This window comes from Podarcis vaucheri, assembly GCF_965113315.1.
Source record: "Podarcis vaucheri genome assembly, chromosome: 5".
Lineage (NCBI taxonomy): Eukaryota > Metazoa > Chordata > Lepidosauria > Squamata > Lacertidae > Podarcis > Podarcis vaucheri.
In genome coordinates, this window is record NC_138763.1 from 36,325,109 (window position 1) to 36,343,574 (window position 18,466).

The 18,466-nt window shown below is 43.2% G+C and overlaps 1 protein-coding gene and 1 long non-coding RNA gene across 2 annotated transcripts in view; both read right to left on the bottom strand.

The window, feature by feature from the left end:
• Nucleotides 1–3,537, bottom strand: part of LOC309532073 — a 346,799-nt gene extending 343,262 nt beyond the window's left edge. The window contains exon 1 of the long non-coding RNA XR_014219583.1: nucleotides 3,324–3,537. This is a non-coding gene — a long non-coding RNA (uncharacterized lncRNA). The remainder of the gene's footprint in view (nucleotides 1–3,323) is intronic.
• ST6GAL1 (ST6 beta-galactoside alpha-2,6-sialyltransferase 1) overlaps nucleotides 1–13,786 on the bottom strand; it is a 106,113-nt gene extending 92,327 nt beyond the window's left edge. The window contains exon 1 of the mRNA XM_082221875.1: nucleotides 13,767–13,786. The gene's annotated coding sequence lies outside the window, so the exon portion shown is untranslated. The remainder of the gene's footprint in view (nucleotides 1–13,766) is intronic.
• Between the last annotated feature and the right edge of the window lie 4,680 nt (nucleotides 13,787–18,466).

Below are 18,466 nucleotides of genomic sequence, written 5' to 3' on the forward strand. Positions count from 1 at the left end.
AGCTTGAATTTGTTTTATTCTGGATTCAAAGAATCATAGAACTATAGAGTTAGAAGGGGCTACATGGATTTTTTTTTATGTTTTCAGTTTTCATGTTCTGTAAAGTGCTTTGAGATTTTTTCATTTAAAATATAAAGTGGTATAGAAATGAAATTAATGATGGTGGTGACGACGACAATGACAATAAATCCCATTGGTATCTAGACATTCCATTGCGGCAACTGTAACCTAGGTTTAAGGTGCCATTTCGTGGTTAGCTTTTTTATCTGAGTTTCTAACACTGATGTGGAGAATCTGTGGGCCTTCAAGTGGCCTGCTTAGGTGTGGCCTGCTTAGGTGTCTAAGCTGTCTCAATTAATTCCTCCTGCTCCAAACTTTTCTGCCTCCCTGCTGAATTCATGCTCATCCATCCTCCTGGTATCAATAACACTCCCTCCCACTCATTATACTGTATTAATAATATTCCACATCCAAGACATTGCTTTTAGATTTGTAAAACTCTTGATTTAGCCAACAGTGAAGTATCGCTCTTCAAGGGGAAAACAAAGACTTCCACATTGGATGGCACTTCTAAAAGGCTGCCTAGCCAAAGGAAGGAGAGTTGTGGGGGCAGGAAAAAATATGAGAATATAAAACAAATGAGATCACCAAAAGAAGCATATTTCTGTTTCAAGGAGGAAGTTGGAAGAAGGCCAAAATCACTGCTGGCAGTGAGAAGTGGGAATCACATCTTGGTATACCACGTCTGGAGCTATAAATAATAACAAGTCACTATTTCCTGAAAACAATGCATCTCAGAAGAGCTTCCGTTTTCATAAGCTATTTTGCTTATTTAAAATGTTTTTACACATTTTAATTAAATGTTTTCAAAAAAAGAAAGCTTTTATGTGTCTCTTGACACAAAATCGTTGATGCATCTTGGAAATTAGATCTGAGCTTCTAACTGCAAAAAAATCTCATGACATGGAAATGTGGTCCTCTAACAAAGTATTTAAACTCAGATACCATTTTATTGTGTGTTGGTGATTTTAGTGTTATCATTTTAATATATTCATATTTTATTTTTATTATGATTATGTATTACCTGCCCTTTGCCCTAAAGTCCCAGGGTATGTTGCAACCCTAAAAACACAAAATATTAAGAACAGTTCAAAACAGTAGTGATGTTGATATATTCGCTTTATAAAACTTGTTATCTGCCCTGGGCTACTTGTGGAAGAGAGGGAAACAAACACGCTTCTGTGCCTTAAGATTAAAAAATAAATAAGTGCAGCTGTAATACACACAGGAATAAGTTATATTGAACTCAATAGGGCTTACTTCTGAGTAAACATATCTAGCTGTTTTCTAAATCTTAGAGGATCATTATTATTATAAGCCCAGAATTTTCTCATACCCCCTAACATTTTGAGAGGAAAATTTGGGGCACACTTCCATCCCCACCATCCAGCCAATCCCGTCGCTCATTCGTACAACCTCTCCCTGCTTCTGCCCCCGTCCTCACCCGCCTGCCCCATCCCTCCCCTCTCCTACCTTTGTCCAGTGTCTTCAGGCTCCTGCTTTGCAGCTTCAGGAGACACCACACAGACCAGAGCAGCCTGAGGAAGGTCACCCTGTCCTGCCCAGTGTCAGGAGATGCTACATGGACCAGACCAGCCTCTGCCTCCTCCTCCAATGCTACAGACATACTTCCAGAAGGCAGCTTCCAGAAGTGCCACAGTGGATGGAGGAAGGGGAGCGATGATATGTGGCATCAAGGTAATTTCCCCCCCTTGACTGTTTTTGGGTCCCACACTCTGATGTGAGCCACCTGACTTGCACCCAGGCCCAGACAGAGGGGGCACCATATGGGCCACTTGGCCCGGGCCTTCGATTCCAAAGGGGGCCTCAGTCAGCACATTCACAATCGCAGGGATGCACTGGGGCGAACGCGGAGGCGCAAAGGCGGCGGCGGTGGTGGTCAGATTCCCTGGGGCCATGAAGTTGGAAAATGTTTTTCCAAATCTTTTAATTGAATTACGCATTTTCTTATCATTACCAGCTACAACGACCTCCAATGAGAGAAGTTTCAATATATTAAAACGAATTAAGTCTTTCTTTCGGTCAACAATGGCTTGAGAACGCCTAAACGGTTTAGCAATGATAAACATAAACCATGATAAGGCAAAATTGTTTGATTTTTCCTGCGTAATTCAAGAATTTGCAGAAAGGAAAGATAGGAAAGCAATTTTAAATGTAAATACATAAAATAATCCTTTCCCCTATGTATTTTTAAAAAGCACTAATATATATCTATATTTCCCATTTTGTCTTTATATGCAGATATGGTTCAAGCCTTAAAATAAAATTATTTGTCAGCATAACTTTTGTGAAAATTATTTACCGTATATACTTACTTATTTATAAGACTTCAGTTATCCCCAGGGTAAAAAAAGGGGGGGGGCACATTATCTACCTGGCCCGGGCCTCTGCCTGGCTCTGCAAGGCTCTGCTTGCACCACAGCATGGAAACAAACAATGAGCCCCAAAATTGGACACCTGGGATTGGGATCAAAAGCTGGGGTGGCTTCTGTCAATCTGGGATGTCCCAGTTAAATCGGGACACTTGGGAAGAGTATGCATTCCTAATTTAGAGTGCCTAAACCACGAGTCTTCCCATTCATTCTGCTTTTACAGAAGTGGTTCCTCTGTCCTCCAAGTCCCTGTTCAAAGAAGCTTGTCACAGGAGTTTTGTTAAATGGTGGTCTGGCAGGCCTGAGCTCCAGGTCTTTTGTGGCAGATCCCAGACTTCCTGCTCCTTAGTATAATACTATAAAGAAGAGTTGTTACTTTGCAGAAAGGGCAGCTGGACACTGCAAAGCACAGCATTGGCAAAATCTCAGCCACACGCCATCTTAATTTCATACGCCTATAAATCAGCATATGGAGCTCTTATGCAAATTTGTGCCATGGGCCTACCCTGTCCCAAAAATCCTTTTATTTTTGAGTGGCCAACCCCCCCCATGCCCTCCTAACTTTCAGGGAGCAGATCAAAACAAATGTTTAGACACCAGGTTTTGGGTCTCCCAAAGGACTAGACTTCTCTGATGCTTTTCCAGTTATGGTTTGGTTTTATCTTTAAGGATGAAATGTAGGGTGTTTTCTTTATTTTGTAAATGTCAGAAGCTTCCCCACATTTCACAGAAAACAATATTTAAAATAAATTAAAAAGATACTCAAATGTGGATGTGGTAAAACAGTAAGCAGAAGTGGCATGTGTTCCAAGTTCTCGATTCTGAGACATTAGGAAACAGCCTGCGCTGGACAGGGTTGTACAGTAGTACCTCGGGTTACAGACGCTTCAGGTTACAAACTCCGCTAACCCAGAAATATTACCTCAGGTTAAGAACTTTGCTTCAGGATGAGAACAGAAATCGTGCTCCGGCGGTGCGGCAGCATCAGGAGGCACCATTAGCTAAAGTGGTGCTTCAGGTTAAGAACAGTTTCAGGTTAAGAACGGACCTCTGGAATGAATTAAGTTCTTAACCTGAGGTACCACTGTATTTTCTTGGAAGGAGCAGGTCTTAGCTTAGGGCTTACCCAGCAGCACTGTCACTAGAGACTCAGGAGGCCTCAGTGGCCAGGAGTGCTTTCCTGCCTTCTTTGGCAGCTTTTGAACAGAGATGATTTACTCTTTCTAGTCCATGCTCTGCTAATTTTCAGACAAGGTTGCTGCAGTGCATTGTATGTGGTTCTTTTGTCTTCAGCTGATCACACAGAAACTCACTGTGAGCCGAGTTAGTGGTTAAATGAACTTTATTTCTGAGGAGGCCAAATAGCCTGTGTAGAATAGTAACCAACTTCTGTGTCACCTCTGTGTCGGCCCTCCAGGAGCCAGCTGTTTATGTCATATATGTATCTTAATCAGAACAAACATTCAGAAAACTGTGGGTTCGCTTGCCAATAAGAACATCAAAAGGTTATCTAAAAGTAGCCCAACTGGTCACCAGGCTATAAACAGTTTAATCTCTTTCCTGGCTCTTAATCTGAGAGCTGAGCAAACTGCAGTGGTTGGACAATTAAGCAGCATAAAAGGACATCCAAGATCATTCAGGTGGATATTTTGGATGATTTCCCAGCCAATGTACAGATAGCTCCTCCAGGATCCCAGTACCTGTAATGACATGCCGGTCCCTGTAAGCCCATAAAAACAGTACATTATATGACCATTGGTGCCGCTTATAAAATGTTTGATCTCAGGGGGCAGAGGAGGGACGTTTCCTCCATGGTTTATTTAAATAGAACCTTTAATGTCTATTCCTGAAACTGAAGCTCATTCGTTTTTTAAATGCCAAATGCAGATGAAGACTTGTGGTAGGAAAATGGTGCCATCTTTGGAATCTGTTCCCTTGAGTGACTGTTCATGGCCCTGGATTGGTTAGCAGAATGCTGAAGACAACTCTAGGATTTTGGGAAACTTTCCGTGACTCTCCTTGCAAGAGAGGATATTAGGATAACACATTCTTATTTTCAAATGTGGCACCCTTATATTCCTTTGTTCGTTGCCAGAAATAAGTACAGCTTTTTGTTCAGCGTGAACTAGGCAATGGGGAGCAAAGTAAGATAGCTGAACTTCAGTGAACCTCTGCATGCAGATGCTACAAAAGTGACGTACTTAGTGATGAAATTACCATAAGCAGTTCTCCCCGCTCAGCCAAAAGGGGATTTTGTGGCCATAAGCCATTACTTTCCAGTAAAAGAAGCGATCTTCTTTGTAGCTCTGCTCTAAGCATAGTTCCTTAAAGAGATAGAATGAAAACTAGAGGAAGAAGCTGCTAAAAACTTTTCTGAATAAGCTGAGCACTCTCTAGCAACTAGTAAATTAAATAACTGATGGGGCATTAGTACTGTTATGAGTTTGTGGTTACCAGACGCATTCTAACCCTGGAACCAGCAAGTGCTAAAATATAAGACAGGAAGCTTCCTGTGTTCGTGTAATCACCTGGGTGATGGGCCATTAAGAAAACAAATGAAAAGTGATCGGCCATTAAGAGAGAACAAGGGAAAGGTAATGGGCCATTAAGAGAACAAAGGAAAGGGTCCCTCCTCCAACTCTTCAACAGTGAGAAGGACAAAAGGCAGAGTTGAGAATTGGGAGTTGGCTGTAATGCCACCTAGAAGTCAGAGAAGGAGATCATGATGTTTGATTTCTGAACGCTCTTGCTAGGAGAGAAACAAGATCCTTTCTGGCTGTTAATGCTGTGAACTCTTCCTCCACCACAGAATCAAGTTGTATATATGTGTAAATAAACCACATATCATAAAGATGCCACACTCTCTGCTACGCATCATTCCCAAAAAGAAACACGAACCCTTGATAAGCACCTGAACCCCCTGAAATCTCACACTGCTCAGAGATTGGGGTGGCATGCAAGAGTACAATATGAAAGCTATCTTGAAGCCATGTATCCTGTGTTCAGTCATTATGTGGAATATTAATGCAAAATTAACTGGAAGAGAGTTGCACTATAGAAGCAAGGAACAGTTTCCTTTTGTTTTCAAGGAGGAGGAGGAGGAGGAAATTTACCAGTCTTATTTATCAAGTAAGTGGCCTTGGTGTGTTCTGTGGTGTTACAAGCTAAAGGAAAGTGGGAGTTATGGTGCAGATTCTTTCTGACCTATTTCTATCCATCTTATGCCATCCATTCATCACTTTTATCTTAAAGTTCCTGGATGTCCAGATGAACCCCCAATTTGAAAAAAACAACAACTTCTGATTAAATAGATGCTAACATGTATCAAAATAGTATACAGTAAAAGCTGCTCTTCTGACTTAAAGGAGTTGGATGAGTCATATTCTTTGTAAATTTCCCTTTTGTAGATAAACAAACTGGTCATCCTGAAAACAAATATTCAGACTCAAGGAATTGTTAAAGTTTGCTTTGTTACAGCCTAGATAATGAATCAATCATTTTTGTTTGTTTCAGTTATTATTAATCAAGTGGATGAATGGTTTCTCAGTTTTTGTTTTGAGATTTACATGCCTACAGGTCTTGAAGAAAAAGAAACAGCGTGACCTCTTTTACAATTCCAAGTACACCTAATATCCATTATCCATTATCTCTGGAAAACATGTATCTATTTGAAGACACTCAGCAAGCAGATATGGCAAATCTTTACACAATTATTTACATTTCAAAGTCTAATGAAGAACCAAGTTTTAACGATACATTAACCCATGGCGTGTATAAACTATAGTTCAAGTTTGAAAGCCATAAAGACACAGTTTCTTAAGGCAGAAACCCAGTTTTTCGCATATGAAGATGGATATCGCTACATCTGGGCTTGTGAGGACAGTGCAATCCTCTACAAGTCTTCTCAAAAGGAACTCCCGTTAAGTTTAGTGGGGCTAACTCTCAGGTAAGAGGCTACAGATTGCAGTCCAATTGTGCTACAAGAAGACCTGCCCTGGAGGATGGTTGGTAAGCCATCAAGGGGGAAAAACTTGCTTTGCCTTGTCTGTTGTATATAGGAAACAATGGGGATGCTTTGTTTGAAATTGTATGGGGTTCTACTTATACTGAAGGTTAAATTTCAGGATCTCTTCTAACACAGAGCTGGTTCGGAGATCCCATGCAACATGGTTTGGACCTACAGAAATGAGACCTGTGCTCACATGTTCCTCCCTCCCTTATATTTCTACTTCCCTCCTCTCATATTTAACTACTTATTTCAGCTCTGTTCACGTGTTACTTTCATGTGGAGCGCTCACATGTTGAAGAAGGGGAGAGGGTGTGCTGCTGTCCTGCTGCCAATGATGTGTGACATGGAGTTTTGAAAAGGAACTGGCTACCAATTAGTTTCCAGGCCCAATTTAAAGTGCTGGTTTTGACCTACCTCTTCCCATACCTACCAGGACCCTGAGATCATCTTCTGAGGCTCTTTTCCATGTGTCTCCTCCTTGAGAGGTTCAGAGGGTGGCGACATGAGAACGGGTCTTCTCTGCAGTGGCTCACCATCTCTGGAACGCTCTCCCCAGGGAAGTTCACCTGGTGCCTTCATTACACACCTTTAGGTAACAGGCAAAAATGTTCCTTTTTAACCAGGCCTTTGGTTGATCTGTTTGACATCCTATAACCTTTTAAAATGCGGCTCTTTTCTTGGGGTCTGTTTGTTATTGGGTTGTTGTTTTTATTCTGATTATATATATTTTCTGTGAATTGCTCTGAGACCTCTGCGTATAGGGCAGTTTATAAATTCTAGTAATAATAATAATAATGTCCTATCATAATGTAGATTTGTGTTTCCCCCCTTTTCTTCTTATGCCTGACTTTCAGCTAAGCTCAGAAGGATTCACCCTTCTCATTCCTAATAAACAATAGTGTAGGGGAGGCCATTCTAATTTATTGTATAGTAATATTAATTTCAACCTATATTTATTAGATATGTGTCAGGGGTTCAAAGACAGAGGCACAGAAGAAGAAGAAGAAGAGTTTGGATTTGATATCCCGCCTTTCACTCCCCTTCAGGAGTCTCAAAGCGGCTAACATTCTCCTTTCCCTTCCTCCCCCACAACAAACACTCTGTGAGGTGAGTGGGGCTGAGAGACTTCACAGAAGTGTGACTGGCCCAAGGTCACCCAGCAGCTGCATGTGGAGGAGCGGAGACACGAACCCGGTTTCCCAGATTACGTGACTACCGCTCTTAACCACTACACCACACAGGTGAGGGAGGAGACGGAGAGCGACGAGGAAGAATCCCAGGACAGTGAGGAGGAGGATGACAATGACTTGAGATCTTTCATGAGTCTCTCAAGTGAATCGGAGGATTCTCAGGAGGGGGCGCCCCTAGTCAGGACAAGGGGGGGTCACAGGGGGGACCTGCCAGGAGCAGGGAAGCAGCAGGGAAACCCCGAGCGGGAGTGGGAGATCGGGGCCGGCTTCCCAGCAGGAACAAAGGGAAGAGAGGGGGGTTCCCAGTGTGACACACGGAGCGGAGCAGGAAAGAGACAGGGGAAGGAGATCGGGGGAGAACGTCCTGCCGGAAGAGGCGGAGAGTAGTACAGGGAGTAGTGTAAGTGTCAAAAGGAAGGTCAGGGGTAGCGAGCGCGCACCAAGTTCAAATGTGGAGGCGCGCGGAAATGGAGAAAGCCCGGAGGAGGAGCCCAGCCCCAAAGCACGAAGGAGGGGGGAACAGGCATCTGAGGAATCCGCTTCAGGAGAGAGCAGGAGGGAAGGAACCCAGGGGGGCAGGAAGACCCTGCGGAAAAGGAAAGACAGGAAGAGGTGGTCCAGCACAAGCCTCTTGAGTTGGTGTAGAGGCGGGACCGATTCAGAGGGGACTACAAATGTCTGACGTTAGAGACTAGGGGCTGCGCGCCTCGGTTGTGGAACCAATAATGAACGGCAATAAACATCCTTGTATATAAGAAGAGCTTGGCGTTGGTCTTTTGTGAGCTGAGACCCGAGGCAGCCGCTGACAATATGTCAAGCTGTTTTGAAAATTCCTTCCTCACATCCACCTTCTTATCAGTTGCCTCCCACGGTGCTGGTTCATAAGTTTATCATTTGTTTATTTCCTAGCAGGTATTTGGCAAATACAAAAAGAACTTATTAATCAGCCACAGGTCAATAAATGTCGTCTCTCATTGTCCTCCTGAATTCCATCCAGTTAATTATTGTTATATCAGTCCTTAAGACAAGGCTATCTATCCTGCATAATTTTCCAGTCCTTACCTTTATTGAAAATGCCTCCTAACATTGTCTCATCAGCAGATTTCACTATCACACTCCTGCATCCTTTCCTAAACCCAATAATGAAAATATTGAGCAAGTGGCAGTCTATAACATCTTATTTTGAGCTCAAAATTGTGCCTTTTATTTTGCACATCATCCCTCCCCCCCCCACCCTACCATTAACTGGTCATGGATCCATCTCAGAATATCTTCTTCAGCCCTTAACTGTTGTTGTAAACAAAAATTGCCCCTTTGCCTTATGGGGTATCCAAGAGCCCATACAGAGTCCTTACATAGGTTCCCTATTGGTAGGAGAAAATAACAGAGGCCAACCAGAGAATATTGAGAAACGAAACAGCTAGTAAGCTTGATCTTTATTGATCTGTTGCAACAGGGTGCTCCTCTTACCCGCAGGAAAGGAGGAAGAACCCAGAACAATGGCATGCAAGGCCTTATATGGACTTTTGAAATTGCCACCCTGTAGATCAAGACCACCCCCAGAAACATCATACATACATCACAGAAGGGGTGTAACCTAAGACCACCCCCCAGGTACATCATACCTACATCACAGAAAAGGCGGTCTAAAACAGAAATTTGAATGTGGTTTTTCTCCTGTCGTTTATCTCCTGTCTGGCAGGTTACTTGATTGGATTGCCTGGGGAGCCTGGGCAGTCTTTTGTAATGATAAATACTTAGTTCCTGGGCCAGGTCACAGGCTCACACCCTATTCAAACACAGACATACCCTTAAGACAGGATTTGTGAAAGAAAAGACAATGGGGAGGCTTTTCCATTTTCCTTTGACCTTGCAGAGAAAACATTTGGTCAGTTTGGGACAGTTTGGGAATCAAAATGGTTCCAGGTCAGTCTTCCTGTGCTGATCTATGTACGTGCTTGGTTGGTACACTTATGAACATTTAACATATATCTAAGACCTCAAAATTCCTATCACACTGTGCCGCTGCAACAATGTTTTACATAAGAAGAAGACGTGTTTTTATTGCAATACTGAGCCAAGTTATATCAATAAATTTATTCAGACCTCCCAAATGTAGTTAATGGCACACCCATACAAATCTAATGCAAGCTTATAATCACTCAAACTTGCATTTATCCACCTACCATTTTGCCAAGCAGCAAGGTGCTGTGGCAAAGCACCTATTAACTAGGGAAAATTTCTGTAGCAACAAACCAAACTCTGTATCAAGAACCTCTCTTTATCAAGTCCTCTCTTTTACTGCTGCTTAGGGTGGGCAGAGATAAAATAAATGGAAATTCTTCCTGTCAAATCTGGACACCTGTAGGCAATGGTGTTTAACAGAGCAGAAGGTGATATGATCAACGGAAGCTAATAAGTTTTAGTATCAAGATAGATTTTGCTTTTCTGTGTTTCCCTACTCAGTGTCTGCCCTGCAATTCTTCCAAGTCTGTTGTATCACCCAGACAAGGTATTGTGGTTTATAACAAATTCTGCTCAGTTTCAAAGCAGGACAACTACAATCCATGGATTATGAAGCTGGCTTCTTAAACGGGCCAGTTTGTTAGACTATGGTTCCTGGTCCAAACAACATGTCACCTTCCTCCTGCGAGTTCCTAACGTGTGGGGGTCTACTTTGACGCTTGGGTACCTCTTGATGTAATGTCATGAAGGGATCCTGAGGTGACCTTTGTCAATGTTTGGATACCAGGAGCCATTTTGATTTAAGATGGGGGACCGAAACATGAATTTGGAAGAACGTTACCCATTTGGGGGCATATGTTTGGCTGCCTCTCAAGATAGTGACCCCAAATTGGGCATGAGGGTTCCTAGGTAGGGGGGCAATGGCCTCCATCAATGTTTGGATGCCGGGTGCCATCATGATTCAAGATGGTAGACTGGAACATGGCACCACTCATTCTATTTTGGAACACGCTCAGCCACTTCTCGATATATCGTCAGGCGCCATTTAGAATCAAGATCGCAACCCAGTATGAATTCACAACTAGTCCAAGCAAAATTATTGTCATGACATGACCAAACACACAACTTACACTATCCTTTAAAGAAACATGTTTGTTTGTTTCTAAAAATTATCAGGCAGCACCAGGCACTCTCCATTATTAATAAACATTCACTTTCTTGTTTTCTTAAACCCAGTGTGATTGCATCCACAAAAAGTGTACTCCTCCAACAGGAATTCTGTTGCAGTTCAGCTTCTGCCAGTGTTTGAATGCTAACAATCACTAGCCAGCTTGAATTGTGTCTGGTGTGTCTGGGGGTAATTCCTTCATCCCATTCACACAAATACAGATCGCTGGTGTTTGCACACAGAAAAATGACCTACTTGCTTTCATATTTTATTTCCCAACTACCCAAACACCCAAATCCTTCCAAATTTCCCAACTACCCCCTAAACTTATATTGAAGATTCCTGTTCTGACTGCTGATAAACCTAAATTAATTCAGCAGCCAAGTCTTTTTTTAGTCCATCCAGAGATATATGGCACCTTTCCAACATACGAGCAAGCACAGGCTGGCTTCTGTTTCCTACCAAGTGGCATAAAAGAAGCTTTCCTATCCAAGAACACTCCATCCCTCCATGTTGCACTTAGTGGAGCTGCAACTTTCATTGATTATATTATAAATGTATAATGTACTGTTTGGAGAGCAGATGTATAGTAGTAGATAGCTAGGGCCTGTGCTGAGAAGTCCTCAGACCACAATCTCATGGCACTAGCACCGCTCCTTCTATATTGTTGAGACAATATTTGCCTTTCTTACAGCCTGTTGTAAGGGTTACTAAGATAATGCAAAATTGTTTTGAGCTTTTTGGGGAAATGTTAAATGGATGCTAGGCAATGGACATCTATTTTTCTATAATACCTGCCATAAACCATTATTTGTACCCTGCCCATCTGAAATATACTCGGGAGTCCTGTAGTGATTTCATGCTCTTTATAGCAGCTTGTAAAACAGTGATTGAATTGCCCCCCAACCTCAGGCTTTTATATACATTATTTACACAATGAGTCCCATCTGATTGGCTGATTCTGCTTCCCTCCTGGAACCTGATTGGTCTTTTCCTGCAAGCCAATCAGTTGTTGCATTCTAGGATCCTACTTGCTTATTGTTCTAGGATCCAAGCTTAGTACATAACACCATCTGACTGGGTTTCCCCAGCCGCTCTGGGCTAGGATTCCAAGGCAGAAAATGCCTCCGTTGCTTTCATTTCTTACTCTCTATTTCCTCCTCTCTCTCTCTCTGATGTAGCCATCAAATATTCAATTTTAAGAACATAAGAGGAACTCTGCAGACAGTCCCTCTAGCATCTGACTACCTCCATTAGCCAACCAGATGCGTCCAGTCCTCTTCCCTCATTGCTTCCCAACAACTGCTTTAACTGGCCTAAACCTCACTGCTAGCAGCCACTGAAAGATCTGTCCTCCATAGGTTTGTCTAATTCCCCTTTAAATCACTGAAGCTGGTGCCTGTTGTGCATCTGCTGCCTTCTTATCCATTCAGGAAAAACGCATATGGGCATAAAGTGCACAGGGAAAGGAGGCAAGGACAGGAATGGATGGGGTACCATGCCTGCAGTCACTCCCCCTATCTAGGGTTGGCACCTTTGGTCAGGCAAAACACAGGGCAGGTTGGGGGTGAGGATTGGGGGGCACACACACACTCATGACACCAAATTCTCCCCCCCCTTTGTGGAGGGGGGGGGTTCCCTGCGTTTAGCCTCCCACCTCCCTCACCACCCTGGCCCCTCTCTTTCCCTTGACTCACGTCAGGAGCCAGGGGCAGATGGCCAGCTCCCATAGGCAACTTGAACCACAGCTCTAGCCTCTTGCCCATGCAGGCATAGGAAAAGACTTGAGCATGGAGGAGGAGGGAAGTGGAGAGGTCAGGTTGGGGTGGTGGAGGCGGCTAAGTGGCAGCAGACCTGCACCATTCTTGACCGGTGGGTAGTGGCTGAGGAGGAGCGCCAGTGAGGAGGAAGGAAGGAGGTACGAGGGAGGGAGAAGAGGTCTTTTCTCTCCTCTCTATTGTCACTCATGCTGGGCCAAGCTCCTCATCAGCCGCACCAACCATGACACAACCGCCATTTTGGGCTGGCCGAGCTCAAATACAAAAGAAAAGGTCTCCCGTTTGAAGTCCAAACAGAACAGGGGACATTTTTGTCCCAAAACAGGGTGATCCTGTTTTTTACAGGATGGGCTGCGACCCCACTCCCTACAGACTTCACGCCCACAAACATGATTTCAAACACATAAATAGAGCTTTTATGTCAGCGTCTTCCCAAAATTCCATCCATGGAGGTTTCCACTGAAATGCAAATAGCATCTCAGAGGGGTGGGTTTTTGTTGGGGCTGTGAAAGGGGGAGGAAATGTTAAACTTCCCCTCCCCACCCACCTCAGTCGACATCAGAGGCTGTTTGGCATTCCTTCCCCCCCCCAGCCAATTACAGAACAAAAACCATATATAGAGGGGGTATCTAGCCTGGTCCCTAGGCTGAAAAGCAACAATTTCTTGAGGGAAAGAGTAGCTGCCTTGATACAGCAACTGTCTTGGGCAAGTGGCAAAAACCTTGTGCGCAGCACACAGAACAGTTACTGTATTTCTGCAGAACAATGAAGGATCCTATTTATGCCTGTGCTGCAGAAACAAAAGGCAAAACCAGAGATCTGGCTTTTGCCCATGCAGGTTGGAACTGGTTCCTATGGTTGAGCAATGCTAAGGCAACCTGAATGAGCACAAGTGAGTGAGTGAGTGAGTGAGTGAGTGAGTGATCTCCCTTCTCTTAGGAAGATAAATAACACGAACTGGTTGTGGAACTATAAGCACCCTGTACTTGCAAAGACATTAGACCCCCAAATACAAACAATTCCAGTATTTTTTATTTTTATTTTTTAAATTAATTGAAACATTCAAAAAATGAAAAGTATACCATTATGCAGGGGACTACTTAAAGCTGAGCCAAATATCCACCACCACTTTTGCAGGGCCATTGCCCCTTGCACAGTTCTTTTGGTTGGGGGCAAATTGTAATAACTGGGGAGGTGTCTTACCTTCAAACAAGAGATGGCTGAAGGTTTTTCTTTCTCTCACAAAAAGGAAAAGTCCTGCTGCCACTTCGGGTAGCAACTTGGCTGCTCTTAGCAGTCTGCTGGCCAGATTCCTAGGACATAATGCCCCCTGGGAATAATGCTTCATCATAGTGTAGTGCCATATCCAGGGGCATTCCTGGGGAGGTGGGGGGAGAGATGATAGTCCCCACTGGTAAGAGCCAAGTAAATTAGTAGGAGCAGCTTCTGTTCTGGTTACACCCACACAGGTAGCAGAATCAAGGGGTAGATTCCTGTAAATGATGGAACTGCAGAACCAGCACTGATTCCTTTCCACTATTAATCACATTGACCCTCATTTGTCATTTTGTTGCCCATTAATCTGGTTAGATGAGTTCTTTGTAGTCTTGGGCCTTAATAACACTTGGGACTTAATAACACTGAATAATGCTTTCCCAGCATTTCTAGTATATTTTGATATTATTTCTACTGTCACCAATATCATTTTCCCAGAACATCCAGAAACGCTTGTGGAGTTTGGAATTAGACAAATGAACTGAAGACATTCAGGTTCAGAGGTGATTAGTCCCTGAATAAAGGTAAAGGTAAAGGAGGGGACCCCTGACCATTAGGTCCAGTCGTGGCCGACTCTGGGGTTGCGGCGCTGATCTTGCTTTATTGGCCGAGGGAGGTACAGCTTCTGGGTCATGTGGCCAGCATGACTAAGCCACTTCTGGTGAAACCAGAGCAGTGCATGTAAATGCTGTTTACCTTCCCACCGGAGTTGTACCTATTTATCTACTTGCACTTTGAGGTGCTTTCGAACTGCTAGGTTGGCAGGAGCAGGGACCGAGCAACGGGAGCTCACCCCATCGCGGGGATTCGAACTGCCAACCTTCTGATCGGCAAGTTCTAGGCTCTGTGGTTTAACACACAGCGCCACCCACATCCCTGAATACTTGCTACCAAACAATGAAGGCTGTTGCTTTCCTATCTTGCTGGTGGGCTTCCCAGAAGGACTCAGCTAGCCAATGCAGGAAATAAGATGGGCTGGTTTGGACCTTTGGTCTGATCCAACACGTCCCTTCTTATGTTCTGAAATGGCTATCCATTATAAGATGACACATTTTATAAATTAGGCTTGGTGTGTGTGTTTGTTTTACTGATGCTGTTCCTATACCAGATCACCTGACTGACACACAGAAATGTAACAGGTAAAGGATTTCCAGTACCAGAGAAGCCTTTCCTACTGCATTTCTCTGTATAGACAGCTGTTAGAGACTTGGGAGTTGTGTGTGTGTGTGTGTGTGTGTGTGTGTGTGTGTGTGAGAGAGAGAGAGAGAGAGAGAGAGAGAGAGATGGAAACTTCATTATAAATTACATAGACTAGATTCCCCCTTGCATTTGCGTACACTAACTGCCACCTGCTGGTCTATACAATCACTACAACAGATTATAATCCAAAGTATCCCTAATAAGCATCCCTTGAAAGTTTCGGGAATGGGAGAGAGAATCCAGTTCCCCTCTTCCTTTCACATAGGGTTGGCATATCCCCCAAAGTGAAAATCTGGACAAAGATCCTATTTTAAAATAACAATTAAAAGGGCACTGACAAGTGACTGATCCTCATAATACTGACTACTCACTCCAATTTATAATCAGAAATAGCCAAGATTTAAACAACTAAGCAGGTCTTCATATAAAATAATTCTGAATGCAATAACATTTTGCATCTCAAGCTGCTTGACATTTTGCTGAGCTGCTGTGGAGAAAGTTCTTGCACTCAGCCATATAGTCAACCCACCTTCTTTGACTACTACTGTATTCTAATACCTCTTTGTAAAAAAACAACAAGCCTGCACCGAAATGGGATTTTGGTACCCATAAAATTAAATGCATTTGTAGAATTCTCCTAGTCATATAGTCCCAAAACCAGCTCCTATACAACTAAATAATTCTGATCAAGAAAACATGTAAATGGCCACTTTTCCTGGTAGAAAGGCAAAATGCAAATACCTGCAACTTGCTAATCAATGGACACTTATTGTTATAAGAATTCTAAGGTGTCATAAATAACATGAATGTTCATAAGGAGACAAGGTAAACACACGTACAGTATATAAACCACATGTCTGGAATAGTACAAGAGAGCTATCCTGAAGCCATCTAGAGACTCTTAATGATGCCAAATATTCCTCTGCAGAAGGAAATGTTGTTGTTTAGTCATTTAGTCATGTCTGACACTTCGTGACCCCATGGACAAGAGCACGCTGGGCACTCCTGTCTTCCACCGCCTCCCGCAGTTTGGTCAAACTCATGCTGGTAGCTTCGAGAACACTATCCAACCATCTCGTCCTCTGTCGTCCCCTTCTCCTTGTGCCCTCCATCTTTCCCAACATCAGGGTCTTTTCCAGGGAGTCTTCTCTTCTCATGAGGTGGCCAAAGTATTGGAGCCTCAGCTTCAGGATCTGTCCTTCTAGTGAGCACTCAGGGCTGATTTCCTTCAGAATGGATAGGTTTGATCTTCTTGCAGTCCATGGGACTCTCAAGAGTCTCCTTCAGCACCATAATTCAAAAGCATCAATTCTTTGGCAATCAGCCTTCTTTATGGTCCAGCTCTTCCATACATCACTACTGGGAAAACCATAGCTTTAGCAGAAGGAAATATCTTGGGGGGGAAAACCACTCCCAATGGTTCTTTTCACTTACAAATCCTGTTTTAAGGGCATATTTTGTGTATGAATAGGGTAGGTCAGGGGGACGCGGGTGGCGCTGAGGGTTAAACCACTGAGCCTAGGGCTTGCCAATCAGAAGGTTGGCAGTTCAAATCCCCATGACAGGGTGAGCTCCCGTTGCTCGGTCCCAGTTCCTGCCAACCTAGCAGTTCCAAAGCACATCAAAGTGCAAGTAGATAAATAGGTACCGCTCTGTAAGGAAGGTAAACGGCGTTTCTGTGTGCTGCTCTGGTTCACCAGAAGCAGCTTAGTCATGCTGGCCACATGACCCGGAAGCTGTACGCCGGCTCCCTCAGCCAGTAAAACGAGATGAGCACCGCAACCCTAGAGTCAATCATGACTGGACCTAATGGTCAGGGGTCCCTTTACCTTTTTAGGGTAGGTCTGGGACCTGGATTCAAGAACGAAGGTATTTACCATCTCAAAAGAATTACCATCTCAAAAGAATGACCTCTTGAGCAATGAGAGGATGAATGGGTGACAAGATCAGCTGTATTTTGACTGGTTCCCACCAGTGGTGTTGCTATAGGACTTACTTATCTGCATTGCCCTGGGAACGTCAAACGTACCTGCTTCTGCATTTGTCACAGGTCTGCCTGGTTACCTGTGTAATTTTGGAAAAATTTGGTTGGTGTAAGCTGGTGTGGCTTGTAGATTTCTTGTGGACAATGCCTGCCTGCCACCTGTGTTTTTAAAATGAGGCGTCTTCCCCAACTTTCTCCCAATAATTCAGACCTCTACGAACAAAAAGCGCATTTAAAGAATGCACCAGAGTCAAACCTTCTTGCTGCAGAAAGAGCAGGAGCCTGACAATAGGATCTTAACACCTGACACCACTGTTCTAATTTGACCGAGAGATTTCTTGCTTGTCAGCAGGCAGTTTGAAGTGCTTTCATATCATGCAGCCAAATATAACTCATTGTACCATGCACATCATATTTTCCCTTTGTCACTGGGACTCGGGGGGACTGACTGCATCAGGGGCTGTACTAATGGGCAAGCCGGGTACATATAAAATATGCAAATGTCAAAAAGTGAAGTGTTTGTATGGTTACAAATTCCCTGCAAAAGAACACAGCACAAAAACCTTACAACAGCAGCAGTGCTATCAAACATTAAATACCAAATGTGTATCTGGCGATTTGACAAGTACCCAAGGGGTGAGCACCTGAAATGTTATAAGGGGCTGGGAGACATTATATTTCATGCCATTAGCAAGGGTCTATAATCTTGCAAGAGAAGGCTACCTGTCCACTTGTCAGCGCAAATCAATCTGGCAATCTTTCTGGCTGCTGTATGGCTCAGTCAGACAAAAAGTGCCTGCAGAGCAAATGATTCATATCACTAATAAATGATAGTAAATTACATAGGTACTTAATAAAGTTACTTATTTCCTTTTTTAAAAGGGTCTAACTAGCAAAGCACAGAACTCTTCCTTCCCCTAAATAGGTATTTATTTATTTAGATAAATAGCTAGATAACTAGTTCCATACTCAAAGAAACAAAGAGTCAAAACCAAATATAAAATTAAAAGACTGCTTCTTTTAATCCTATACCCACTTCCCTGGAAGTAAGCACTTTTGAACTCAGTGGGACCAAATTCTGAGTAGACTTATATAGGATTGCACTGTTAAACCACTTATTTGATAGCAAAACATGACTGCTCAGAGTCAAAAGAAACTCCCTTTGAATTCAACGGGACTATCCCCAAGGAAATTGAGTAAAAGACTACAGTTTATAATTTGAAGGCTCTCTCTCTCTCTCTCTCTCTCTCTCTGTGTGTGTGTGTGTGTGTGTGTGTGCTCGCTGTATATTCCTCTGGTAACACAAAATCTAATTATCATTGGTTTGACAATTCTCGAGCAAGCCATCTGGTTCCTTTTAAAATATGTCTCTCTAAAAATAGAACACAATTAAAATTATCCCAAATTAAAAATGAAACAGGAAAATGATAGAAAGTGCATAGAA